At 37.5% G+C, this 13,258-nt stretch overlaps 1 non-coding gene across 1 annotated transcript; it reads left to right on the top strand.

Moving 5' to 3' along the window:
• Positions 1-103: 103 nt before the first annotated feature.
• On the top strand, positions 104-210 carry LOC147858528 (U6 spliceosomal RNA). Its single transcript, XR_015530555.1, has one exon. It is a non-coding gene; the product is annotated as a U6 spliceosomal RNA (small nuclear RNA).
• The last annotated feature ends 13,048 nt before the right edge of the window (positions 211-13,258 follow it).

The following is a 13,258-nucleotide window of genomic DNA, read 5'->3' as shown; positions in this document are numbered from 1 at the left end:
TGGGGGTGGGTGCCCAGGCGTGTCGGTGCATGTATGCTTGTGCGAAAAAGTTTGGAGGTGCAAGGTTAATAATAAGGATTCTTATAGTAAAAGTTTGGAGATTGAGTTCAAAGAAAGAGTCATTTTGTAAAATTTTAATTATACATAAAAGATTAGCATGGCCCTTGTGCAAGGATGATATGCATTAATCAAGAAGACAGGGAGATAGATAGATTCTATTATCGGCTTTGGAGGTCAAATATGACCTATGAGACCAAAAATATTACATTTCACTTTATACGTGTGAAAGGATTTTAAATTGGACTTTACTAATGAATGTCATAATTGAGAGTGCATATTATGGTTATGAGAGAAATTCGTGCGAGGATTATGCTCGGTTGAAGATATGCGGAAAGCATGGTCGAATATGATCAAAGGCAGAGCATTGTATCAAAGTGTGATACTCAAACTATCGAACTTGTTAGGGCAAAGTGTGCATAGTCGGCCACTCTCATCACTTGTGCCCCAACGCCCCATTTCACATCACAACGCATTTGAGCTAAGTCTCATAGAAGCAATAGTTTGAATGGCAGATAACAGATGGGCTCTAACATATATCGATGTGTACAGTTTCCCCGTTCCGCGAAGGATATGGTTTTGTAGTTAGGTGCAATATGTGTTGTATAATGTGTGAAGCGTGAGCCTCCACATTTGTCCCATGTCTTGATACATTGGCGTTGCAAAAAGACCTCATTTACAAAGGAATCTAGTGATGCATCATGGAGAGAGAGAGAGAGAGAGAGAGAGAGAGAGAGAGAGACATTGGCGTTGCAAAAAGACCTCATTTACAAAGGAATCTAGTGATGCATCATGGAGAGAGAGAGAGAGAGAGAGAGAGAGAGAGAGAGAGAGAGAGGCCCAGATGGATGTAGCTCAGTTGGTAAGGTTGTCCAATGGAGACCAAGTGGTCATGGGTTCAACCCCTACATTCCACCGTGGCATCTAGTGAAATAGAGATATATATGAAGTATATAATAGAGAGGTGAGAAAATTGGGTTTTGAACCCAAGACACAGTGCTTGTAGTGTTATCGACTTACCACTAGGGTAAACTAATTACAATAAAAAGAGAGACGGAGACCGACTGACCGACTGACCTTACTCAACTGGTAAGGTTGCCCAATGGAGACCAGGAGGTCATGGGTTTAACCCCTACATTCTACAATGGCATCTAGTGAAGTAAAAGAGATATGTATGAAGTATCTTAATATAGATGTGAGATAATTGGGTTTCGAACCCAAGACATAGCGTGTGTAATGTAACAACTTACCACAAGGGTAAGGTACTCTCGATAAGAGAGAGAGTGTGTAAACTAGGCGAGCCCCCAGAGTGAAGAAGATCACAAGAGAAAGGTGTGGAGGATTAAGAGTGGGATATTTTAGAAAGATTTCATGATAATTGGGTTTCGAACCCAAGACATAGTGCTTGTAATGTAACAACTTTACACAAGGGTAAGGTACTTACAATAAGAGAGAGAGAGAGAGAGAGATAGAGAGAGAGAGAGAGAGAGAGAGAGAGAGAGATTATGTGTGTGTGTAAACTAGGCAAGCCCCCAAAGCGAAGAAGATCGCAAGAGAAAGGTGTGGAGGATTAAGAGTGGGATATTTTAGAAAGATTTCATTTGAGAGTAGTGAATGTATAAGAAAACATGAAAGAGCATTTAAGGTAATAAGGAAGTAACTATATGCTAAAGAAATAAATGAGGAATATAGATGCATAAGAGAACAATGGGAGGAGAAAAAAATAATATACAATTTAAACATGTTGTACAAAGTTAGGTTTCGAGGGTTTATGGGGGGGGAAATCATTTAATGACAAGTTGTTGTGTAGTATAATGCCATTTTTCCGGGCAGTGATAGGACGAGACAACTTGTTTGACACATGGGTTAATATTTTTATGTACCATTTGTTTAAAAATGACCCTAACCTATGAGATGGAAAATGAGATGTGAGGCTGTTTTTAATAATGCTCACATACATCTCAGTACTATGCTTATTGAATTTTGGTTGTTATTTGTCCATACCATACGTGGACAATATGATGATCTGCAGGGTTCAACTGATGCTCAAAGGCAACGTCAAGTGGACTTTAAGAAACAGTGGCGAGGGCTTCACTTATTTTCAGATACGACTTCTGGTATGAAGTGGAATTCTGCCATACCTTCTTTTTTATTGCATAACTTGTAGATTGTGCTCCATTTGTTCCTTATATGATATCATCTGTTTGATCAGATGTTGGTATTAGCTTTTGTATTACAATAGAGGTGAGATGAAATGTCTCCTTCTGTTTTCGATATGTACATTTCTCAAGTAATATACCAAGGTGTATCTTTTTTCTTTTTTTTAAAAGGACCCTAACCTTCAATCCACTTGTAACATGAGTTGTAGAAGGAAACATTAGTTTATAAGGAGTGTGATATGTTTCAAGCGTTGTCACAAAAATACATGCCTGCATTTGAAACCTGAGCGGGATGTTGGGGTCTTGAACCAGAGAGGAGATGGGTGACTTGAGTTGCATTGATGTCTTTGAAATACTCACGAGATGTTGGCTTTAACACCCAATTTCTTTCAATCTTTATGTTTAACTTCCTAGTGTACCTCTATGGTTGGGTGGGTTTGCATGCATACGTGTGAATGTATGTGGATGTTCATATGAATATGTATGTGTTATGTAAAGGTAGGTATAAATTTATCAATATGAGTGTGTAACCGTACATATATAAGTATACAATTACATGAAAGGTAAGTACATATATGTTGAATTTGTGTGTGTAATGTGTGTGATCGTTCTCAAATTCATTGGAAACCAACCCATGTTCAATGTTCCTGCTTGCCGAGAGTGAATGATGACATTGATCCTCTAGGGGCAACATATCTTAGCAACACAAAACAAGGGTTTCGATAATTATAGGAGTTAACCAAAAACATCTCATGACACAAGCGACACTTATATGAATTTTCGTTTCATCCCATTAACAACCCATCGATGTAGTGTTGGTAAAAGAGGAGGGAAGTGTGGGAAAAACAAGCATTTGGATCCTGAAGATGGGCAAAAACATTACCCATCACAAAATTACTATACATGATTGTACCTTTAATTTGAAGCCAATGCAAGTTGTGGAAGAAGGGGTAATGGTTGTTAAGGAGAAGATTTGCAAGGTTACAAGGTGCAAAAAAGGAGGTGGGCATGAAGGCCCTTTGTAAGTGGGTAGTTGGACTCTAGTCAAAAGTAAAGAGTTAGCGGTGAAGCCAATTTGGTGTTCTGGTCCACACGTGTAAGAATGCTTCATAATACTTCAAATTGTAGAGTGCCCCAATTCATATTGTAAACAAGGGGAAAATGGCATGGAGGTTATGATCTTCCTCTTTTAGAAACTCCAAGCATGATTGATCTTGTTAATATCGTGTGGTGGTTGTAGTATTATTCTTGCATAGTGACTCACCTGAATGTGTCATTTTAAGGCAACTCACCGTGTTGTGCTTTAAGTTTAGGGCACGTTGTTGTCTTTGGATTAAGATGAAGGCCATTAGGCTTAAATTTTGAGGACATACGGTGATTATAGTTTTAGCAATGTTCTAAAGAAAAATTACCTCAAGTTGTTGGACTCTAGTCAAAAGTAAAGAGTTAGTGGTGAAGCCAATTTGGTGTTCTGGTCCACACGTGTAAGAATGCTTCATAGTACTTCAAATTGTAGAGTGCCCCAATTCATATTGTAAACAAGGGGAAAATGGCATGGAGGTTATGATCTTCCTCTTTTAGAAACTCCAAGCATGATTGATCTTGTTAATATCGTGTGGTGGTTGTAGTATTATTCTTGCATAGTGACCCACCTGAATGTGACATTTTAAGGCAACTCACCGTGTTGTGCTTTAAGTTTAGGGCACGTTGTTGTCTTTGGATTAAGATGAAGGCCATTAGGCTTAAATTTTGAGGACATACGGTGATTATAGTTTTAGCAATGTTCTAAAGAAAAATGACCTCAAGTTGTTTTTTGCCCATGATATAATTTAGGAATGCAAAGTAATGGCCCTAAGGTCTCTTATCAATGATTATCTATGTGCGCGCATATTCACATATGATATAATCAAGGAATGCAAAATAATGGCCTAGGGGTCTCTTATCAATGACTATCTATGTGCGCACAATGTGGGAAGACTCGTTAAAGAAATTCACATAGAGATATGGGAATGTTTGTTTGGATTTCCCACATTAAATTATAATGCATGTTTGTACTTATTGTGAATCCAACAAATAGATATATTAGATCCTTTAATTCACGTTAATCCCAATATGCTCATGCCTAGGGTTATCATAGTGTGTTATCAATCAACATTATTAATATTTTCTTCGTTTTCTTATCCTCCCTCTGAGCTTTGGCTTAAACATGCACACCCACAGTTAAACCCACAACCACGCCCACCCAAAGACAGAAATGACTATGCTTTCACAATCCACATTGGGGACAAATTATGCGTCCAATTGTGCTTAAGGAGACACAAATGCATGTGCATGTGCACACACACACAAGCAAACGCTCACTCACACATAATCCACATTGGGAAGAAAGTGCAAGTTCATTCATGTACAAAGAGGGCTTAAATACATATACAAACATGTGGAATTGGCCCACAATGAAACACTAAATTATGATCAAGTCAATAAATATTATGTCACAACTCATGAAATTCCATCAACGAGATATAGATTTCTACAAAATCATATGAGTTCCAAAAAAAAAATCAAATGAGTCCCATTGTTAATGCAAACTCATAAACCTTTATCATATGAGTTCCATAGTTAAAGCAAACTTATACACGTTTATATATCATAAACTAAGCCTTTGGATTGTGAGTTCAAGTCACTACAAAATCATAGACCATTAGAGGGCATGCTTTCTCAATTAAAAAAGTGGCAACGGATATGTGTGATTCATGTTAAATGTTATGCCCAACTCATGAAAAATCCCTCAAATAGATATAGATACCTACAAAATCTTGTGACTTCTATAGTTAATGTAAACTTATAAACCTTTATATATCATAAACTATAGCACAAAATCGTAGACCACTAGGGAGTATGCTTTCTCTAATTAAAAGGTGTGTGCACACCTTGGTGATTTGCCCTGCCAGCTATGGATATGTGCAATTCATGTTTTAAATGTAATTGTGTTGTTCATGCTTAAAACTATGAAGTCAGCCTTCAGGGTTATGTACCAATACAATCTTTGTTTCACACTATCTCAAAACATGTCTTGTTGGAAGTAATGATGGATCAAAGGGAAACGAAACGAGCGAGGAATGTATAATATATCAGTATATTTTTTAGTATTCATTTCTATACATTTATACCTATATTTAGATCTGTATATTTTCTTGAATCGACTAAATTTCTAATGTGCATAATTTGCCCATTCATTAATTATTCCATTGTATCTTCAAAAAGCAAGAGCTTAACATATCATCAAAGTCAAAACACGCATGATAGACCATGTCATTCATTTTACAGTTCAATGATAACGTCACATCTAAAAAAAAGAGCACGACGAGCCAGGTCCATCCGTTATACAATCAATGATGACATCATGATGAGAAGAAAGGGCACGTGGGGGAGTGTGGGAAGCTCTAGATGGCATGTGACCTCGTTGTTGTTCGAATCATTTGTTTTAAGTAAATGATAAGAAAGGGACTCCTACGGTCTCCTACTACTATTGCTACTGTATCATTGAAAGAAGAGATCTTGCACATTAAATGTTTTCTCAGACAATGTCATGTGAGCACATCTTGTTCTTAATGATTAAGGACAATCAATTGCACAATTGTTTTTCTTTTCTTCTATTTTTATTTTGCTTTGTTTTGCTTTCCACCACTTATTGCCATCGTCATAACACCATGTGATGACCTTGATGTTTTAAAGACCATAGCATAGTGACACAACTCCTCTTTGTCAATTTTGTCATGATGTATTATCTCTTTCGTTTGTTCAGCTCACGTTTGATGACCTTATCAATGTCGTTGAGAAATAAGTTTTAAGCTACCCTTTTTCGAGTGGCGTGCATAATCCATCTAAAGATAATCCATTCAACTTCTTCTCGAAAATGAAATGTCAATGTTTTACAACTAATGTGTTGAAGCAAACTACTAGTGTGCATGATTTCATACTACTAAGAATTGCACATTTATCACCTTTCAAGATGACAAGATCCTTACAATCTCACTCTATAAAAAGACTTAGAACTTTATAAGGATATTTTGTCATTCAAGTACATGCTTTTGGAAAAAAAAAAAAAGTACACGCTTTTGATGAGCATGACATTGTGTGTGGGTGTGTAAGATCTACAAATTGATAAATGTTATATACCAATATGATGGGCATAAATTTTTAACAATATGTTTTGATGAGCAAAATGGTCCAAATCCAATAAGACACCTACCTACCCATTAAGTTTTAGCGCTTGTCTCAAGTAAACTATAGCTAGCAATGCATGAAATATACAACCTTAATGTTGCAGCACAAGGTTTACCTAGCAATGGGCCCGATTCGGTTTCGATGCCTTGAAACCAAACCAAACCCTTTATATTAAACAAAAACCAAAACAAACCGTTTATGAACATTCGAACATTTAAACCAAACCATTTAAAAAAAAGGTAAACTAAACCATTTAAACCAAAACCGTTTAGGGAAAAGTTAAAACTAAACCGAACCATTTAATAAAAAGTTTAAACCTAACCACATTTAAGCCAAGCTAATTAAAAAATTAATTAAATAAACATTTATATTAAAATAAATGAATAAGATTAATTGAGCCATTAGATTAAATAATTAATTAAGTTAAGTGAATTAAACCAATGAAAAACATTAATTAAACCATTAAATTACATAAACATTTAATGGATAAAAAAAGATAGCCCAAAAACCTATAAACCCTAGTTTAAAAACCAAACCGAACTGAAACCGAACCGTTTATTATTAATTAAAACCAAACCAAACCATTTAATTATTTTGGAACTTATAAACCTTTAAACCATGGTTTAACGGTTCGGTTTGGTTTAAGCCGAAACCGGCCCATTGCTAGGTTTACCTCTACAACATTGTGCCCGAATTTGAGAATTTTAATAAAATAGCTTCAAAATCTAGGACATGAAAGATAAAGGGAATGTTGATACATTGTGCTTTAGCACGTAATGTTTTTCATGATTAGATTATTCATATGTAGGTTTCAACTTGATCATTGTTGTTCGAGAAATGTTTCTTCGAGTAATCCTTTTTCATAGAGTTGCAAGTAGAATATCCACATGTGACCATTTTTATTTCTTATTAAACTATATTAAACCTACTTATCGAAACGGATGTTGCAATAGTTTGTGAGTAGCTGGTTTCATCATGAACAAAGGGATATTTTTTCGTCAAACATTAGTTAATATGCTTATAGATATATAGAATGGTCGCATCATCTTTAATAAATCTATGCCAAAAAAATTGAAATTGTTCAGAGTTTCGTCCCTCCTATATCTCACTAGTCTCTTAATAAAATTATAAACGACAAAATGTGTACAATTTTCTTAGTTATTTTTAAAAACTTGCTTTTATTTCTCTAAATTATATCAATATGATTGGTCAAAATGGGTAATATATATCAAAGAAATGTTTAGATATATTCTATTTGCCCCACTACCTAAGAGAGATCCAATAATAGAGAAAGACCATGAGAAATCAATCAATAAGAGAGGGTGGAGAGAGAGTGAGACTAATGAAATGGAGAGAAGTTAGAGTGTCCCTTTCCATTTTGCACAATGATCTTAATGCATTGAACTTAACAACTAACACCAACTTGTATACAAGATAATGATCGTCGAGTAACAAAGTCAAGTGATTGTCAAGGTTACATGCCTTGAGTTGCTAGAAATAGGGAATTTACTCTCACGAGTCCCAACTATTAGTGACTTAAAAACTTTAGGGGTGTGATATGTGGCTTAATAAAATGATTTAGAGAAAAATTAAATAGATATAACTATCCTACGTCATCAAACTTTCCGTTCAAATATATTTGTGACGATTTTCAACTTTAGTAAGCCCTTTGTTTTATGTTTAGCTATATAGAATTTTCCGCTCGTTTTCACATTCTTTTGTTAGAACCAAGTTCCAACATTTATTTTGAAAAGATAACAAACATAAAGCTATGAAAAGGTGAAACATCACGGCCAAATTATAGAGAATGGATGACCTGATGAGAAGACAAAGTTTCTCTTATTGTTTTCCAAGTGATTTAAACAAATTGCAATAATTCAAAATTGAAATGATAAGTATATAATAACTCGTTCAACTCCAATGCTTGACAAACACATACATATATAATTAAACATTTTTTCAGGGGGAAATAAAGTAAACTAAAGGTTAAACTATTCACAATCAAAGCTCTACTTATATTTATCTTTGGTATCTAGATATGACTCGAATCATGCCATTAATATATGTTAATGTCTATCAATAATACACTTCACATAGAGAGAATATTGATCAAGGGTTTACCTTTGGGACAAGCTCTAAAGAGTAGCAACAAGCAAGTACCTCTTCTTTTTTCCAAAAATAACTCCTCCTGCAAGTAAGTAGAAGATAGTACTCATATTGTTTCATATAATGTATGATTGCTCGTTAGATTTGGAACTGCGTTTCTAAAATTTGGCATGTTTTCTTAGATTGTTTCCAAGGCAGTGGGTTTTTGCATCATTTACAAAACTTGACTTCGGAAATGTTTTTAGGTCCTTCTCTCATGAATGGATGGATGGATTTATGGTTGGCATTAGCGTTGTTTTGGTGGTGTTGTTGTTTTGACCGAACCAGCCATCATGTTTGAAGCAAAAGCAGAATTGAAAATGTTTTTAGGTCCTTCTCTCCTCATGAAAGGATGGATGGATTTATGGTTGACATTAGCTTTGTTTTGGTGGTGTTGTTCTCACCGAACCAACCATCAACTTTTGTATTTCTAATGATTTTATAATACCTAGGTGTATCTTTTCTTTGGAAAAAAAAACTTTTTTCCTTAAGTAGAATACAATTCAACTTAAATTCTATTGTTTTTTGGAAGGATACAACTCAACACATTAACAATGCATGGCACACTAGAAATAACCAACATAACCCACAATTTAGCCAAGTTTGAGTCAAGATATTGTGGGGTTGGACTAGAGCTTGTCAACTTGAATGGTGCTCCTCAATCATCGTCTTGTCTACTAGGATGCAATTGGGCTTGCTAATTTCGTGATGATTGTTTGCACAAATAAGTGCACTTGAAGTATACTTGAATTCGATACTTTTGAGCATCCATATGCTTCCCTCTAACATGGAACTTCACATTTTGGCAATCACCATGCAACCATGGTTACCTTGAGTCAATGCCTTACCAAGTCACCTCCATGGAGGATCCTTGTTTTTTTTTATTCACATTCTATTGTGAAAATAAACCTCAATATAGTCAATTCCCATATTCATGGATGTTTACATCATAAGACTATATTATTTCCCGATCGAGTTTGTGTATATTTTAACTATTGGAGTATATTCTTTTTCGGAAATAAGACTATATTATTTTCTACGGATTTAGTAGAGACTGCTAAACTGTTTATGGAGTTGTGGTTTTGCTACGAACATATGGAAACAAATAATAAAATCATTAACTCCAATATATCCTAGAGCAGTGTATACATAGGGTGTGGTATTATGGGCGGTGGTACATGATAAACCTATGGTATATGAACAGGAGGAGGTTGCAGATGCTATTATGATGAGATATGGTTTGATGGAAAAAATATTGATCCCTTTGAATCCACAAATACAAACTGATAAACCTCAAATATGGCAATTGGTAAGTAGTATTACAATTTGGTATATTTGGAAGGCTCGATGTTTGAAGGTATTTCAAAATGTGACTGAAAGACCTTCCCAAATAATTTCGGGAATTTGGATAGAGATTGTGCATAATCGCATAGGGTTGTTGGATAGTATAAAAGGTAATACTCACCAAGTGGAGCTTAAGCGTTTGGAGTTTCATGCCATTTGGGACATAGGTATATTTTATAGACGGCTTGTTGATAAGGTGGAGTGGTTCGACTCAGCACCAAAGTTTTTGTTTTTATTTTTTTCCAAAAAAATCACTACTTCGCATTAGTTAGCAAACAAAATTACATCATAGAACTCTCAAAATTCCTCTCAACAGCCCTCACTCTGGCCTTCCCATCAAAGCGGACATAGTCCCCACCTCATTTTCAACAAACGTATCCAAACAACTCCAATAACCTAGTTATTTGTACCATAACTATACAAATTTATAGCACCTAGACGCGGTTAGAAACTATTGGGGGAAACAACCATCGGGGTGCTTGGTAGTGCCATTGAGGCCCTGATGATGATCTGTCGACCATAGGAGAATTACCCCATTTCAGCAAGAACTTTGATCGAGATCTTTCAGCTGCATCAGATTCCCCCTTAATCGAGTCGTATCGTCCCCGCAGCCAAGAGACCAACTCAAACCAAATATTTATTAATACCTCACCACTAGGGATCTTTTGTTGTTGAAAAACAAACTTACAACGGTTGGTCCAAATGTGCTAGACCGATAAACAAGCCACCATCCTCCATATCTCTTCAAAAAGTTCTGAGTTAGTGCCAGGTTGAACTCCAGCCCCTTGAAACACCTTGCCACCCTGCACTATAAATCCATGTCCGTGAGGGTTTAACTGTTCAGCCCAACCTTCCCCTGTTAACTTCAGCCCCTGTACGGACCCCCATACAACTCTCCCATTCACGCCGCATGTTGCCACTATCCGGAGACTTCTACCCCAAATGTTAATAGCCTCGTTACAATTCCAAAAACAATGAGGAATTGATTCCCAAGGGTGACCACAAATTTTGCATCCAGCCTCACCACCACGACACCTAAGCCACTCCCCCCACTGGTACAGCTTTGTGACTAAGAAGCCACAACCAAAGCTTTATTTTTTCTGGCATATCGAACGCCCATAGCCTCCTCCAAAACAACTTCGACCAGCCATCAGAAATGCCTTTATCCTTCCAGCTATTGCGAGTTAGGGCAACACCCATCGATTTAGATCCAATGATTTGCCTTCCTAGCTTGGTAGTGTACTCGAAAAACCGTTCAAGTTTGTCTGTTCCCGGTTTCTGCCACCACACCTCTAGTGGATCCCAATCCAAATCACATATGGGCTTGTTGTCAACTATCCAAAGCTTACAATCAGATTGCAGCTTCCCTGGGTCCGGGTTTACTTGCCACTTCTCACCTTCCAGCATTGCCACTCGTACTGCCAACCATTGGCCATTGTCTGCCAAAGCACTTAGGTTGCCCCACCACCGATACTCATTAGATGGGCACCTGCCTCGGATAATTTGTGCATCGTCCTCACCCACAAACCACCCAAACCAGACCCCCTCTTCTTCATTCAGCCTAGCTAGACCATCAACAACCCTATCTATCAAATGGGTAATCTTTTCCAGCCTGCCAGTAAATCTAGGGCTACCAACCAGTCCCTCCCTTCTTCTCCTTTTGAACTCCTCCCAGTCTCTTACTGAACTAACATTGTACTCTACCATTTTTCCCCATGGCAAGTATTTTTTCTAACCAAGCATCATACCGTCATCACTTCGAATCCTGGGGTTCCAAAATAGAGGTTGATGGAGTTGTTCCTCCATTGTTTTTGGCTGCATTAAGACAAGCCCCTCTCTTAAACTTGACCATGCCCTCATTATGGAGCGGGCCACCCTATCCTCCATGCTAGTAGGTTCTTTTAACGTTAGGCCTGGACTAAACAACCACCACTTCTTTGCCGTCCAAGGGCCGCCATTCCTCGGACACCAGAGTTTAGCTCTGTCTCTAAGAAGCAATTTCCACAATTCTGGTCCAGGTTGGAGACTTCGCACCAAGAGCTTACCAAGTAAAGCCTTACTTTGGTGAACCGAATCCACCAACCCAAGTCCACCTTGACTTTTTTCCTTGATCAAACAACTCCAGGCCACTTTAGCTGATGCTGTCTCATGGTCTCTACCCGACCAAAGGAACCCTCTCACCATTGCCTTAATATTTTTGATGCAAACTTTATCTAACATCCAACATGCCAACGAGTGCCACATGGTGGCCAACAAAATGTGGTTTACCACAACCACTCTACCTGCAAGGGAAAGCTTTACTGATGTCCATAACCGAAGCTTTTTTCTAATTTTGTCTTTCACTTGCTCAAGCTGCTGATTTTTCTGAATCTCTACTCCCACCAAAAAGCCCAAATACTTAACAGCCCTTCCATTAGGAACCCATTGAAAATTAGCATTAGGTTGCCAATGCAGCCTGGAGTTTGGACTTACCCAAAACCCTCTACTTTTGTTCCAATTAATTTCCCCCCCCTGATGCTTCACAAAACAACTCAATCCGTTTTCAGCCTGTTGTAAATTAGCATCATTGCCTTGCAGATAGAGCATAGTGTCATCTGCATACATGGAGTCCAACAAGTCCTCGCAAGCATGTGGGACAACCAAACCCCGAATTCCTGGATCCGGTCTATTTAGAAAGAAAGAGAATGCCTCTGAAATAAATAAATAAAGATAGGGGGCCAATGGGCACCCCTGCCTGACAGACTTGCATAATGGCATTGATGGGCCCCGTTGCCCTAATACCAACACCCTACTCAAGCTTCTTTTGTAAAGGGCCAACGCAGCTGCTCTCCATTTTGAGGGTAGTCCCAACCGCTCCATGACTTTGTCTAAAAAAAGCCACTGTACTCTGTCATATGCCTTCTCAAAGTCAAGCATGAGGCATGCAATATGTTGATTGGTTTTCTTCGCCAGGGCAATCGCTTCCCAAAAGGTCAACACATTATCAATTATACATCTATTTTCCATGAATCCTGTTTGTCCAACACTAATTAGCGCATGTAAGTGGGGTTTGACCCTCTTGGCCAGCATATTAGCAAAAATCTTATAGATTGTGTTGAGCAGCGTAATCGGTCTCCATTGCCTCACATCCGTAACTATACCCTTTACCTTAGGAATTAGAAATATTAGTCCCTCTTTAAAATGTTCAGGGAGGTACCCATCATCCCATGCCTCATTTAGTCCAGCAATCAGGTCAACCTTAATTAGTTCCCAAAATTTTTCATAAAAATCTTTTGATAATCTGTCGTCGCCTGGACAAGACGTACTACATATACTTGCCAAAGCGT

The sequence above is a fragment of the Azolla caroliniana genome, unplaced genomic scaffold, assembly GCF_043228905.1.
Source record: "Azolla caroliniana isolate FFs.n. ecotype wild unplaced genomic scaffold, voAzoCaro1.0.p SCAF_11, whole genome shotgun sequence".
NCBI lineage: Eukaryota > Viridiplantae > Streptophyta > Polypodiopsida > Salviniales > Salviniaceae > Azolla > Azolla caroliniana.
The sequence above is the reverse complement of the archived record's forward strand: the minus strand, read 5'-3'. Positions and strand labels throughout refer to the sequence as shown.